Raw genomic sequence first — 16337 nt, 5'->3', positions numbered from 1 at the left:
TAGCAGCGCACAAGTCACGTTTCATTTTTTATTAAGCGAATAAATTGGGGGTTCATCTCGGTCCACATCCAGTAGGACCCTTTATCACTGCTGATCAGCCAATCAGGACTTTATTGCATCACCAGCAAGGCACACATAATAAACGATTAAACAGAAATACAGAGTAACTGTAGACTAAGCCAGTCTTGCTTTAACCTTGAATACCAAGCTGTGTAATATCATCTGGATTCATATTACCCTGCAGTGGGATCAGCCTTCCTTCCTGAGGGACGTCTGTGACGTCTTTTTCCCTACAAATCACAGGCAAAAGGGGCCATGAGGGGAGTTTTCGAATAGTTTGCTGTAAGTTCATAAATCTGTAGCTGTGTTCCGAAGCCTGGGCTGCAGCTGAGGTAGGGCGAGTCCTGTCCTATAAACACTCCTAAGTAGCCTATTGGTCACACAAATGGTACTGTCCTAACGAGGCTGCATGGTGACGTCACCCGAAAAGGCCCCGCCGCTTGCACTTGTGGCGCGAAACTCACGAGGGAACCGGTGAGAGAAAATGGACCCCACACTGCTTTTTCATTTCTTCACGGAAATGGAGATGTTCTGATGCGGCACGATAATCTACACATTAATAAATACTACTGATTAGTACGATATATAGATGAATGCCTTCATTAATTGATCGATTTACGCTTTGTAAGGTAACAAAGACGAATTCAAGAACGTGAGGAACTTAAACCGAGCTCTGCTCCAGCAGCTTTGCTTTCCATCGTTTTCGTGATGCTGTTTTTTTTTTTTTCGTCAGCTTCTCATTCATCAGCTTCTTGTTCGAAATTTCCCGTTCCACCTTAAATGGTGCAGCAGTTACATTCTGGCGCTTGAGGCCCTCCTAATCGATTTTCGTCTTAAATCTCTCTCTTTGCCTTTTCCTTAGCTACTAGCTAGGCGAGACTGCCTAGTCTGCGTTGCTATGGTGATCGGCCGTCTGTGCTGATCTTCAGGGTTAAAGGGTGAATCAGCAGTTCTACAGTAACTCCAGCGTTTAAGACCATTTACTGTTAAACTGTGTTGAGCGATCAGCAGAGCTTTATTTTACTGTAAAGGAGGATTATTTTATTATTACCTACTGATCTGATTCAGCTGTGGAGCCGCAACAGGGCAGTGAAAGAGCCACATGCTGCCGAGCCCTGTGATAGACCTTCAGGCTCTAGGCAGAAACTCACACTGCTTATTCTGCTAATGCTTCAAAGCCACTTTGTACTTCTCCAAACTCTTAAACTGAGCTGTAATTGTGAGAATTAGATCCCAGTGATAAACATTATTTTAAAATGATTTGTTTTCAATATGTTGTCATTATACAATACAGGGTAGTGCAGTATAATGAAACACTGTCGGGCTACTTTTCCAGTGCAGTAATAAAAGATGCATAGTAAACAGTGCAAAGACAAAAGAAAGTAAAACACAGACAAAACGTGCAGAGTCAGTAGGTACAGGTGTCAAACGTAGACACGATGTGCGTAGGCGAGTGTTACAGGTGTATTGGACGTATAGACAATAGGTTCAATGGGTTATTTTGATGTAGATTCACTTCTTAAAGGGCTGAAAGCTTGTGAATGCAGTATAAACAGTGCTCTACTACAGAACGGCCTTCTGACGGAGTTATTTACTGTGAGATGTAGTTCGTATATACACAAAACATTACGTTTGTGACAGCAGCCTGTCTCTTGGGCAGGCTGACACATGTGCCAACTAAGCCTGCCCACATTAGGACACGGTTATTATTACATATTACTATTTCTACAAATGGACATCAATGCATTTCAATATCTCACTTTAAAGCATATCTGTAGTGTATTTACTCAGTGAGACGTTTCGTGTTTTAAAGGGGAATTCCACCGCTTTCTCTGCATAATAATTCTGTGTAATTAATAATGAAATCTTAGCGATATAAAGAGTCATTCAGAGCGGTTTGGTGTGAAACGCTCAGTTCTAGAGAAACTTACTAAGTCAGAACTGTTCACAGTGGTAGTGATAGGAACCAGACGTCCGCCTCTAAAAGCTCCCTCACAGAACGTTCCTACGTGAAATGGTTATGAATTCACCGCCGGATGGCTGGGACCTGCTCTATGGTGCTTCTGAAAGAGGACTTTGGCCTAAAAATGTATTTTTAAAATGCTGTTCATGGCGGAAGGGCACATGCAGGCACTGTGAGGCAAAGTAGTCCCCAAGGAAAACATCATTTTTCAGATTTCCCTCTATTTTACCATCATCAACGTTACATATAAAACTCACAAGACACGTGTAGGTTCACTGGTGCTGTGCATAGTAAATAAAATGGCTATATTTGTGTTGTTGTCATGGCGACCCCTGGTTCTTTAGTAAAGGGAATGGTCTGATGAAATTGTTCACATTGGCAGAGAATGTGTTATATATGGTTCTATATTGCACCAAAAAGGGGATGTCAAGCTTTGTGTCTATGTAGAACCATATACAACACGTTCTCCATCAGTCCGATGAACACATTTACCATGCAGAGAACCGTTTAAGAATGGAACGGCTCCATACAGAACTCGTGGTTCTAAGTAGAAACATCTTTTTTGAGTGTACAATGAGCCATTTCACACCAAGCCACTCTGAGAGTGGAGAATGTCCGTATGCCAGTTCTCTCGAACGCGAGGGGGCGCTCCCGAGCGAGTCCAAAATGAATGGGTTGATATGGAGCACTTGAGCAAAATCATAGTTTATAAATGCTGAAACATTTTTAATGTAAAATAATGGAATAATTTCCTGAACAAAGAACATCATAAAACCATTTTAACGCCGCTGTTATATTTTTAAGAGCTTTTAACCTCGAATCGTAGGGGCTTAAATCGGCGCCTCGTGTTGGGCAATGACGTCAGAGAGCGCGAACAGCCAATGAGCTGCTCCGCTCGCCCATCAATCATCCCGCTCTAGCAGTAAAGCCCCGCCTCCTGCTGCCCAGAACCCGTTTGCTGTAGAAAAAAGGAAACATACAGGTGAGATTTCTTTTTATTGTGTGAAATACATCCTTCTACTTTTTTATTTATTACATTTATTTTTTATTATAAATTAAAGGAATGTTCTGGGCGAGTGATTAGAAACTATTTTAACTTTTCGTTCATTGAGCACCAGCTCGTGGGCGCCCTCTGCTGTTCAGCAGTCCTGTTTTTGATATAACGGGGGAAATAGGAAGTGGCCAGGCTCCTCATAAACCGGCTCTGGTTTACATCTCAATTAAACATTTTGAAAAAAATAGAATTAACAACCATTTGTCTCTCTGTGTTTGCACACTGTGAAATTAGACCTCTGCATTTAACCCGTCCGTGCAGTGAAACACCCACATACACACTAGTGAGCACACTTGCCCGGAGCAGTGGGCAGCACTATCCACGGCGCCCGGGGAGCAATTGGGGGTTAGGTGCCTTGCTCAAGGGCACTTCAGTCATGGACTGTCAGCCAAGGGGATCGAACCGGCAACCTTCCAGTCACAGGGCTGGTTCCCTAACCTCCAGCCCACGACTGCCCAAAGGTTGGTGGAATTCCCTGTTAGGTTATCCCACCTCAACTGAGCCCCTGACAAATGGGGTGAAAGTTGGTTACGTTTCTGTGAGTTTCCCGTGACGTTAATAACGCTGTGCTAACCAATCCCGTTCTCCTCTACTTGGTGTAGGAGTGCAGCGATGGGTTTGGCTGTTCTTTGCCTTGGCTTGTACAGGTCTAACTTCATTCCACACGTTAATGTTTTCTACCCGTTTTCCGCCCAGGCCGATCCTAGGTAGCCAATCCTATGGCTGGACGCCAACTACCTCCAGCCAATCCTCTAGCAGCGTGGGCGGGATTTGTCCGAATACAGGCGGGAAAAAAACCATCGCCCCTCCTTGCGCCACACTCGCCAACCTACTTTCGCTCTGCGCTCGTCCTGTGACTGACGTCGACGTCGTCCAATCAGACCGCGAACAATCTTCAAACTGACCAATCACGATCGGCGGCAGGCCCAGCGCCGCTCTGTGTTCTGTCTGCCATGGACTCAGCCCTGTAGTATTGACAATAGGGTGAAAGGAGATCATTCCCCTCAAACTAGAGACACTTTTAAGGAAATTAAACTTAACCAGAAAACACGGGCTGCACTGAAGGGACGCGAATTCATCAACAAAGCACGCAATGCGTCCCATTTTTGTTTAAATGCATCCATATTTTGTCATTGATGGGATTATTTCACTAGAAGGTAAAAAGCTGGTTGTGGGATTGGCAGTTTAAAGGCCAAGATTAAGACATTTTTTTTCTTTCTCTCTTGGTTTTTCTGCCTCTTAAAACGGGACTGGGAGCCTCTTTCGTGTTGACAGAGAAGTGTTGCTAAAGGATCAGTCATCATCATCATCTTCGCTCACATAAACACAGAGGATCAAGGTAAAGTTTCTTCACTCTCTCCCCGTTTTTTCGTTTACTTTCTGCAGCGCTGCTTCGGCTCGGCGTTAGCTGACCTAGCAGCGGAGCTGGCCGGCGACTCGCGCTCATTCAGCCCAGGATTTTTCTCTAGTCTCTCCCTAGCGTGAGCTGTTCGCACACGCTAAACTCCTCGTTGTCGCTTTTACATTTTTATTTTATTTTATTGCTGTTTTTCACGTTCGTCTTTGTCCCCCCGCTACGCTTCCTTCCCTGACTGTCTTCGGTTTAGCCTGTTAGCTAAGCTAAGCTAACCGCTAATTAACGTTAACTACAGCACATCCTACTTACCGCTTCTCCAAATGGATAAAGCTACATTTAATACTTTTGTCTCATTTATAAAAAGTTGTTTTTTTGCGCGAGTGAAAACTAATAAACACCCACGTTTAAGTCGAGCTGGCGAGTTAGCCAGCTAGGTTAGTCAAGTAGACCGCTAGGCTAAGACGAGGCTGGTTGTCGGCTTCCTAGTCGCCAGCTTCTTGTTCGAATTCTCCCGTTCCACCTTAAGCGGTGCGGCAGCTGCATTCAAACGGCTGCACCGTTTAAGGTGGAACGGGAAAATTCGAACAAGAAGCTGGCGAGTAGGAAGCCGACAACCAGTTTTTTCTTATTTTTCCCGTTCCACCTTAAGCGGTGCGGCGGTTGCATTCTAACTGCCGCGCCGTTTAAGGTGGAACGGGAGAATTCGAACAAGAAGTTGGCGGATATGCCAGGCTAACTAGCAAATTCCGAGATGCAGAAGGACACGGATACGGGGGATTTGAGGCGGTTATAAGCTCGTCGCGGTTAATAAGGTGCACATTTGACACATTTAGCTGCTTGTTGTTGATCCCGACGGGGCTTTTATGTTGTTTTGGACGCTAATGTTGTTAGCAGGCCTCCGACTAACGTTAGCCGGAGCTCTACGGTTCCCGCATCAACGTTTTCCAGTCTTACTCTGGAGTAACGTTGCTGTGCCATGCGCTGCACATTTTAGACATCATCTCCAGCTTTCCAACACATTTTTAACTCCTCAGCGTCTAACCGAGTCTTTAATGAGAGTAAAATGGGTTTGTTGGAGCCAACAAAACAGTGTCATGTACAGGGCAGGAGCAGGAATGTGATCCACTGCTTTAGACGGCGTTGGTAGGCAACTTGGGTTGGTTACAGTCAACTTGGAGGTGTTAATACTGGACAACACCACAGAAAGTGCCCTGTCAAATTGTTCTTAGAAAGCTTGTGAGTGACCGCTGGCCGATTTAGAAAGTCTGCGGTTAGACTAACTTTACTAATCGGGCCTCTTTGGCCAGCTTTCCAACTTACCCCACCTTCTTGGATTTGCTTAAAGGGTAACTCCACCAGTTTTTCAGAAGTTCCACTTAATTCACCTGTGAACATGTAATCAAAGCCACTTGGAGTGGTTTGTTTGAAATGCTCTGTTGTAGAGAAGCATGCAGAGTCAGAATTGTTTACAGTGGTGGTGATAGGAACCAGACGGCTGCCTCAAAGTTAATGCACGACAAGGCTATGGATGCTGGAGACATTGTTTTGAGATCAAGTTCGGGCCTAAAACGTCTTGTTCATTCATTTGTTTTCGTCCATGCATGCAGGATGGGCACCTACAGGGCCCTGTAAGGCAAAAAAGTCATTTTTTTTCCAGATTTCCCACTTTTTTACCGCGATCAACATTACATATAAAAACTGACACATGTAGGTTAATTTGTGGTTTTGGATAGTAAATAAAATTCAGAACCTCTCTGAATGTCTTTGTTTGCGTTGCTGCAACATTTTTATACAAAACGTTTGAAAAATCAGAGAAATTCTCTAATGTCAGCCAATAAAGTCTCTCCCTTTCCTTTCTTTATTGCCGTTTTAATCATAAATGTTAATGGTAGGTGCACAGGGCGCGGAGATGAATGTGCTTTTTCACTGCTGCTTATTTGTATAATGGTTAAACGTGTCTCTTCACTTCTGAGCGGTTAAAGCCACGTTCAGGGTGGACGTTTTTGTTTTGCACGTATAAAACGGGTAATCTGCCACCCCCCACCCCCCACCCAACATTTCTGCATATAAAAATGGCTAAGATGCAAATGAAGTCCTTCAGAGAGATTTGATGTGAAAAGCACCGTTCCAGAGAAACGTACCAAGTCAGACTTGCTCAGTATTGGCGATGGGAACCAGGCGTCTGAAGAATTTACTGCCCCCAGAGGCCAGAGCGCCGTCCAGACAGACACCAACAAGTACGAACGTTCACAAATTTGCAGTTGTTCTTAAAATGTCCCGGAAAAGAGCCGAGGCGTGATTTGAGTCGGAGTGAATGAGGAGGAAGACTAGCGTTTCTGTTTGTTCATGTTTGCTCTGTGTTTGTTGGTCAGTGTACTCTTGTCTTAGGCTGCCTTGCCAATGGTTAGGAATAGAGTCCAGCTCGGCCCTAAAGCATTTATTAATCAGTTCGTGGTGGAGACGGACATGCAGGGTGTTCTGAGCCAAAATAGCCCCCAACAAAGTAATTATTTAAAAAGTATTTTTAGTGTTTTACCATCAACAACATTGCATATCAGAGCTCAGAAGATGCGTCGAGGTTAGCTGGTGGTTTTGATGGTAAACTAAATTGTACTTGTATTGTAGCTGTTGTGACCAACTGTGTGTTGGTGGGAACACATTTTTATGATGGTCTGCATCAAACGGAGGATTCAGCATCAGAGCAGCAGCAGATGAGCAATAGTGAAGCATTTGATTTTGTGACGTGGGCTGCAGGAAGCAAGTTGGGCCAGACCTGACTAGTTACATTCAGTCTGGCAAAATGATCAAATCAATCATAAAAAAAGGAGATGCTTTATTATTATTGCACTTATTGAAGTGCATGTAGACATTGTCTTCATGCAATGTAAATCTAGGTGTTTATATGTGTGTGTATATATATATATATATATATATATATATATATATATATATATATATATATATATATATATATATATATATATATATATAATGTGTGTGTGTGTGTGTGTATGACAAAGTAAGGAATAGACTTAGATGGGGCAGTGAAAGTTGAAAGTGGTTAATTTAATAGAGACAAATGTGATAGTAGCCAAATTTCTGAAAGAAGGCAAAAACACCCGCGTGTAATATTTCTGCACATCGATGTGAAATCAAACTTTTAAAGCTAATGTACTACGTACATTGGAAAAGTTGTGATACTGGTGTATTTAGACTATATAAATATACGGGGTGATTCAAAAAGATTAATCCGGTTTCAAGGTGATTGATTTCTCTTGTCAATCATTACAGATCAACGAGCAGAAAGTTTATTATATAATTTTACAAGGTCTCAGTCTGAACCTCCTCCAGCTGTACGGACGACATCAACACCACAGTCCAACTCAGCCCAGACTGGACTGAGCGTGTCGGGTGTCCCTGCCCTCGCGGCTCTTTCAGGGCGATTTCGGAGATCATCCAGTGCTGTGGAACCAGCGGCGAACGCTCTGAGCTGCTGGAGCTTCACTGCTGATGAAAATCCCGCCTCACAGTTCTGACGGATTCACTCTCACTGACGTGGAGAACGCAGAACGCTCTGCTCAGGGGTCTCAGCTCCTCTCAGACTGAAGGGAGTCATCTTCCACTGACAGTCAGAACCTCTATGATGTAAGAGGTTACAGTTGGTTTGTGATTGGTTCCTAGGCACTTCCATCATAAGAATATGGTGCTTTGAAATCAGATGAATCTTTTTGAATCACCATCATCATATTCACGTTATTTATATATATATATGTGTGTGTGTGTGTGTGTGTGTGTGTGTGTGTGTGTGTGTGTGTGTGTGTGTGTGTTTGCGCTTAATTTTCCACATAATACTCTCCTGTCCGATACTGAGGTGTGGTGACAGGTTTTTGGCTCTGTTGTTTTAAGATGGGGTTGGACAGTGTTGGTGAACTCAGTGAATTCATATCCTTAAACACCTGATTTCTGAAGGTTTTTTATTTTAAGTATGAGTTTCATGTAGTTTCTAAACTTTGCAAATGTTTCCACATGTATCTTTATCCAAGTCTATATATGGAAATTAAGCTCAGTTAATTTAGAATAGTTTTTATGATGTAACACACTTAAACACGCCCACCTATACAGCCCAGAACAGTTTAGCTCCGCCCATTTACACTGAAGTAATAAGCAGTGTTTCAGCCTGGGCCACTGTTTAATCGAAGGCATACCGTGTTTTTGTTGCCTATATCCTCACAAACGTCAGAGAACGGGAAAAAGGCAGGATCCGAGCCCTTGAAGGCGCTCCTTCATGACGGCTTGGCGTCTTTAGGTCGGCACGTATAGAGACTACTAGAAGTGACAGGCTAGTGTGGCGTGTCGCTGTAGGGCACGTGTTCAAATTAGCTTTGGGTGTGTTGTCGTCTCAGTTCTCTCAGTACCGCGGTCACGTTTTGGGTAGACGCAGATGAACCCATTGATATCCATGTGTGAAACGTCAAATTTTCTTTGGTCCACATGTTCTTAAAGCATAGCTGGACAAAAAGCCAAAGGATTGTTTATAAATTGGTCTAAATAAGTGGCTAAAATGTGAGTTTAACTCATCATACTGAATATTTTTTTTGGTGCTCCTTATTTTCCTGTGGAATATCTATGTTTGGTTCTAGATACAGGTGTAAAAATGAGGTATAATGGGGAAGGAAATCCTGTTATGTTCATCCGGAGAGCAACTAGACAAGATCTCCTGGCACGAATGGGTTAATTAGACTTGTAGGTTTGCCATGAATCATTTATATGCATTGAACCAAGAAAGGCATGACTGGTATGATGTGTTGCCGCTGAGGAGTCCGTGAGAAATGATTCCTCTAAGGATCTGCCTTGACGCTACAGTTTTAGCTTTCTGGTAGCAGCGAAACGTTGGCAGTTAAACCTGATTATCATGAAGATTCAGCTGTTTGAATGTGTAACTGAGCTGGTTTGAAGCTGAATGATTGGTTGGGGAGCTTCATATTCCACAATTGCAGTCCATTAAAACTACCACAGCAGTTCATAACACTGTTTAAGGCTCTTGTGGTCTGCAGAGCGGCGTCTGTGAAAGGCGGTGACTTGAGGTTGTTTCTTTTAACTACAAATTCTTGTCGTGCCTCAGTGCAGCACTAACTTGGTTCTGTAACTAATTAGTGGTTAAGCTCGTCTCAGACCAGTACGTAGGACTTGATCTGTTTGAGTCAGCTTGAGTCGGAAATCATAACGCATTTTCCTTCTGTATCATGACGCGTTTCTGACTGATACTCACGGTCAGGGAGTGTCTCTGAGCTAGCCGAGTGATTTTAGCTCAGGGAAACACTTTGTATTATAACCCCGTTTCCAAAAACCTGGGACACCGTGCAGAATGTAAATAAAAATAGGATACAGTGATGTGCAAATCATGTAAACCATATTTTTAAGGAAAATACTACAACCTATCAAACGTTGAAACTGAGAAATGCTATTGTTTTTTTATTTGTTGTTTTTTTTTAAAAAATCTGTCCATTTTGAATTCGATGCCAACAACATGTTCCAAAAAAGTTGGGACGGGGCATCTTTACCGCTGTGCTGCATCACCTCTTCTTTTAACAACACTAAGTGTTTGGGAACTGAGGAAGGAGTTTTGCAAGTGAAATGTTTTCCCCTTCCTGTTTGATATACAGGATTTCTATGTGCACTAATGCACCTCTTATATCACCCTGAATACTGTTTTTTGAACTGAGCACTGATAACAAGCTAAGTGGTCTTTAGACCACAGTGTCCATGATTTTCCGAAAAGAATTTAAAATTTTGATTTGTTGGAGAACAGGACGCTTTTCCACGTCCCCCAGTCCATTTTAAATGAGCTCAGGCCCAGAGAAGGTGGCAGCATTTCTGAGTCCTGTTTATATTTGGTTTCATCTTTGCGTTTTAGAGTTTTAATTAGAATTTGTGGATGCAGCAACAAGCTGTTTTCACAGTGTTTGTGAGCCCATGCAGGGATTTCCGCTACAGAATCAGTGCCTGACATTAAGAGATTCAGAGAATCTGGAGAAATCAATGATATTCTGTACTGTGTATGACCGAGTGGTGAATCCCTCCTCATCTTTACTCCTGAAGAGCCTCTCAGAGTTGCTCATTTTATACCCAGTCATGGCACTGACCTGCTGCCAATCAACCACCAGGTGTTTCTTTTATCATTAGACAGCTTCATCAGCCTTTTGTTGCCCCTGTCTCAACTTTTTTGGAACATGTTGTTGGCATCAAATTTAAAATGGGCATATATTTTTCAATAAACAATTTTTTTTTCATTTTCAACAATTGATATGTTGTCTTTGTACAATTTTCAATGAAATATAGGGTTTATTTGCACATCATTGCATTTTGTTCTTGTTTTACACAGTATCCTAACTTTTTTGGAAATGGTAAATAGACCTTTTATATATATATATATATATATATATCTCCTTATTGTGATACAGTACCCTTTTCGAATGCATTGGGTATTGTCAGCACTCACCGAAGTCTCACCAAGTTACAAAGAAAGCATAATTAGTCTTGCTTAAGTGGATTTAGTGTGGTGAGTGAAATGTTTACTAAAAGTCATTAAGTTAAGTGACCCTTATTTTCCCACAGCAGGGAAATTTGACCCATTTAACCCACCCATGCAGTGAAACACCACATACACGCTAGTGAACACACACACACACACTAGGGGGCAGTGAGCACACTTGCCTGGTGCGGTGGGCAGCCCCATCCTCAGCACCCAGGGTTTAAGTATCTTGCTCAAGGGCACCTCAGTCATGTGTTGTGGGCTCAGGGGATCGAGCTGGTTGCAGGGCCGGTTCCCTAACCTCCAGCCCACAACTGCTCCATTATATTCATTGACTGTGTTTTCTAAATGTGGTATATTGTGGCTTTTTCTGTTTCATCTGATTAAATCTCAGCAAAAACTAAACATCCTGATACGTTTCATATTTCATGAAATTGCATTGAAGTATTGCAGTGTGATCGGGACGCACGACCATGCTGGAGTCATAGCACGAAGCCAGATGTTTGGTATCGAACTTGCTTAGATTTGACTGATATTTGATGACGCGTTGCATTTCTCCGACATGCTGATCCAGGTACGTGACAGTTTCTACTGTTTGTGTCAGCAGGTGTTTGCATGTGTCTGAGATCTGCATCAGCCCACGATTTCCATATTTTGCATCCATAGTTAATACGGTTTGCTGCCTGTTGCGTTGTGATGAAGCCAAAAATCAGAAGTTGGTTTAGAGGTGGGCATTTTTGCATTTTTGATGACCTGCTGCTGAGGCATCAATGTGACTGGTGCTGAATTTTAACCAGACTTAAAAATTCAGCATTTGCATGTCAGTAATCATAATTTACTATTTCATTAAGATATAAAAAAAAAGCTTTCATGCCTGGTTAAATATTTAAAAATCAGACCCATCCCTAAATCTGGAGCTGTGTTCATGCTTAGGGCGTTACAGGTGCGATGGTTGCTGTGTCTGAGGCTGAAGTGAAATTATGGGAGATCAGCAAATCGGTGCTCTATCAAAACAACTTGAGAGCAGTTTTCAAATCGCAGAAGCTGTGACGTGCAATATAACCTACGTTATCAAAAACGTCTTGTTTTAAGTGACATCACAACCATAACTTACTGGTAGTCTGGCGCACTTTTATATTCAGAATGTAAATATTTTTCATTGTGCAATATGTTCATGAGTGCAATACAGATCTTAAGCAACTCTTATTTTATTCTTATTCTTATTTTGTTGTAAATAGTCTAGAGATTTAACTTTAATTTTTATTATTTATAATGTTTATACTGTTTCCCGTTTCTATTACTGAATGCCTTACTTCTATTACTCTACTACTCCCCCGCTGTGGGACTAATAAAGGATTATCTTATCTTATATCCCAGACTCAAACCTCAAGCCAGTAAAAAGTGGATATTCTGGCCTGAACTTTAATTTATAGAAAATAGTTGCAGTTTAAATCACACTCACAATCTCAGGCCAAAGAAATGGGAATTAGATATGAGATTTTCCCCATATTGATCAGCCTCATCCTAATGGTTCAAGGCTGGAACTATGGTTCTAGGAAAGCAGTGAGGGTAGAATTGATAAAGTTCAATGATACAGGATGAAGTTTAGGTTTTGATTGCATCCTCTTTTTCTCTTAAAGTCATTTTTAAATAAAATGAAAAAAATGTATTTACATATTGCAGAAGTTACCCAGACACCAAACCCACCCAAAAAGGAGCTTAAGCGGCGTTTACACAGCAGGTTAAAGTGGCCCAAATCCGACTTTCTCACCAGATTTCTTTTGTTTGGCCGTTCTCTTTTAAATGTGAACTTTATGCAACATCAGTCTGAACAGATCAGCTCCTACACCGACCCACATGCGCAAAAGAACCACGGCGCTTCACGTGGCTCGTCCAGAGGTCAACCGTCATGACAACCAGCAACGCCTGTCGCTCCCGGAGGCTTCAGTTTCATCTATGTCGGCATCACAGGAGCGATTATGAATCTACAGTGGTTGACAGCCGGGCTCGTCACCCACATTGCGTTCAGTCGTGTGCCTTAAAAAGGGCACGTTATTCAGCAGCGGTCACTTCTTTGGGTTGTGGCCTCGGATACTTTTATTTTTTTTTGACGCTGCCGCCTTGGCCTCCAACTGCATTTGGCTGTTTCATTCCGAAACTCGTCAAACACGGAGCGACCGCGATGAGTCTCTCCTAGTTTTTGGTACAGAAACCTCAACCTAAATATTTCTCAGCAGCGCGAAACGATGACGATCGCTGAATTAGATTCGTGTAAAATTTGCACGAATTCCGATCTGGCTGTTCAGACTGAGTCACGTTGCCGCAGATCCGGATACGTATCGGATTTCAGTACCACGTGTGAAAGCGTCTCAAATCGGAATTGAAATGTCAGATTCACTGCACTTTTTTTTTGCTGTTCACACTGACAGATCTGTGTCCTCTACGGAGAAAGATCTGATTTGTGCCGCTTTTACCTGCTGTGTGAACGCAGTCCTACTGTTTAGTTAGTCTGCAGTCAGTTTTCTGTGCTGAGCTCAGGGCTCACAAACACCCCCCTCAGATGTGATGATGGAGTTTGTTATTCAAAACCTAGACTGTGTTCAGACACCATACGAGTCCAACCACACAGCACAGACAGGCAGCATCACATGCAAATCTCATAACACTTTAGAGATACAGAATAACTGGGGCAGCCTGCGGATCAGCGCTGCTGCCACCGTCGCTAGTTGGGCTTCCTCGGCCGTATTTGTATGAATAGTTTGTGTAAACATTTGAGCAAAGTTTGTACGCTTGCTGGAGACGGAAACGCTTTTTGCAGATAGAAAAAAACCCAATAATTCACGATGGAAACGCATTTAGAGTAAATAACGTGAAAATAAATGTAGAACACTGGAAACATATTTCAAAGTTAAGATTGCCACAGATTTCTCAGCATTTCTGCCTAATTAGGATGGTTGATATGTAAACGTCATTCAGGGAGGTTTGGTGTGAAGTGGTTCAGATGTCTTTATAGTGGTGGTGATAGCAACCAGGGGTTGCCATGACAACACAAATATAGACATTTTGTTTACCATCCAGAACCACCAGAGAACCTACGCCAGTCTTCTGGGCTTTTCTATGTAATATTGATGATGGTAAAATAGCGGAGACTCTTTTGCCTCAAAATTCCTCGCGGGTTCCTCTTCATTATGAATGGATGTTGAAAAAATGTTCAACAAAACCTTCGCAAAACTGTCTCGGGTATCAGGCAGTGAATTCTGCTTCATGTAGGAACTTTCTGTGATGGAGCTTTTAGAGGTGGGCGTCTGGTTCCTATCACCACCACTGTGAACAGCTCTGATTGGAAGTTTCTCTAGAACGGAGCGTTTCACTCCAAACCGCTCTGAATGACTTTGATGATACCCTAATTATTTAATTAGGCAGAAATTAAGAGTTTAATTCCACTTAAAGCCATTTTAAGTTTTATGTGCATTGCCTTACACTCTTATGTGTTGTAGACAGTTTTATAATCTTTTAATTCTCTGTAAAAATTGTGCACAATTCTTTTTTTTTTTTTTTTACACTGTGCAGCGTTTCAGTTGTTCACTTGAACTTATTTCCACAGCTGGATAGAAACCTGCAGCAGTATGTGGAACTCTAGAACCGTGGTTCTACCAGACGAAAGTCGTGATGCTTAAGTCATTCAAAACATTTAAGCGAAATGAGGCAGTTGCTCAGATCTGATTCAAAGTTGTGAAACCCAGTTTGGTGGAAAGCAAAATAAAATGTAGAAGAACGGGAAAAAACCCTTCAGAAGTTTGTTGTGTAAGGAACTTTAAAGTAAAGTGTTCTGCTGAGTTTAGTCTGATTTATCACATCATTCAGCCGTTGTTGAGAATTCAGAGTAGAAAGTGAGACCTCAGTAGGTCGAGGCCGTCACAATGCCAAATTCACTCGTATCTCCAAAACAGTAACTTTACAGGAGAAGGGAAAAAACCTGCTTTACTTTTAATGGAGGTCAATGGAACCAGAATGTTTTCCACGTCGTTTTGGGCCGTTTTCAGTCCATTCATCTCCACACAATCTAATAGGCAACAGGTATTTTGAAATTGTCAAAAACTGAAAAACGTCAAAAGTGGAGATGCCAGGTTTTCTTTCGACAGCAGCGATATGCAAAAGCCATAGGGGTGCGAATCATTCTGATTGGTCCAGTATGCGCATTTGAAACAGTCAAGCTCTGCTTTGGACACGACGTTTGAGTTTGTCTTAACCATCTCCGGTCCTCAGGAGCCCCTCAGGTGGTCCGTATTTTTGCTCTAATCCAATGTGCCATACGTTGGGATTCTGTCCTGTTTTTGTTTAAAAATAAACATTTCAGATTTATTGCTTTATCGAGTTTAAAGACCAATATCATATGTTTCTTGTAGTTTCAGGCTCATTTTGTTTAGTTTTGAGCTGTCTTTTAAGCTATTGTGGCAATGATGACGGCCGAGAGAGCCAGCAGGAAGGCGGGGCCCGAACACACAGCGGCGGCGAACCTCGGCGAGGACGCCAGGGAGAGAGAGAGCCGCGAGTGTGGAGGGGGCGGGCGCATGCCACAGCTATACTTATTACTTTTGTGTTTGTATTTACTGAAAACAGTCCTAATACGTTTTCTGCAGGTCCAGCTTCTCTTTATCCCGTAGAATTAAACAGGCTGCTTTTGTTACTGTGACTTTAAGATGCGAGTTCTGTTCTGATTGGTTGTCCTGTATTGAGCCTCGTTCAAAAAGCCCTCTAGAGTAAAACACTCCTTATAACTTCAGCATGAATGAGTGGAGCTGGGCTGTCTACCAGAAACACTCTCTACGTAAGTAAACAAAAGCAAATTACAGCGCCTGGTCAGCTCCTGTTCTGCTGCACAAACTCAGCACGAGCTCTTACCATACTGTGGCAGTTAAAGCGCTCGGGACTCAAGGGGGCAACAGAGGACGTATCAGGACGACTGTGAACAAGATCTTCTGTTATTACAGGACTGATTGTACTCTGACGTACAGCTTGGTCTGCTAGTAAGATGCAGTAGCCACGTTTACATGCAGCCTGTTAATCCACCAATCCGACTCATAGCTCAATTGGAATAGAATGTATACACCTCAGTTGGACTGGACTAGTCAAATTGAGGCCATTCGAAATACGGTTTCTATCCGACTGAACGAGGTGGGTAATCCTGTAAATAATCTGTTAAATAGAAGAATAATATCCGTGTAAACGCCTGTATCTGATTACATTCCTTATGCGTCGCGTCACAGTGAGAGTTTATTCCGTTCAACACGGCGGAGCAGAAACTGGTCTGTAGAGGAGACGAAGTTCACGCTCTGATCTTTAAAACACAAGCACTGCTCACTGCTGCTCA

At 42.5% G+C, this 16337-nt stretch overlaps 1 protein-coding gene across 1 annotated transcript in view; it reads left to right on the top strand.

Annotated features, from left to right (window-relative positions):
- Positions 1 to 4032: 4032 nt before the first annotated feature.
- ppp2r5eb (protein phosphatase 2, regulatory subunit B', epsilon) overlaps positions 4033 to 16337 on the top strand; it is a 47717-nt gene continuing 35412 nt past the window's right edge. The window contains exon 1 of the mRNA XM_017683384.2: positions 4033 to 4416. The gene's annotated coding sequence lies outside the window, so the exon portion shown is untranslated. The remainder of the gene's footprint in view (positions 4417 to 16337) is intronic.

This window comes from Pygocentrus nattereri, chromosome 5 (assembly GCF_015220715.1).
Source record: "Pygocentrus nattereri isolate fPygNat1 chromosome 5, fPygNat1.pri, whole genome shotgun sequence".
Lineage (NCBI taxonomy): Eukaryota > Metazoa > Chordata > Actinopteri > Characiformes > Serrasalmidae > Pygocentrus > Pygocentrus nattereri.
The sequence above is the reverse complement of the archived record's forward strand: the minus strand, read 5'-3'. Positions and strand labels throughout refer to the sequence as shown.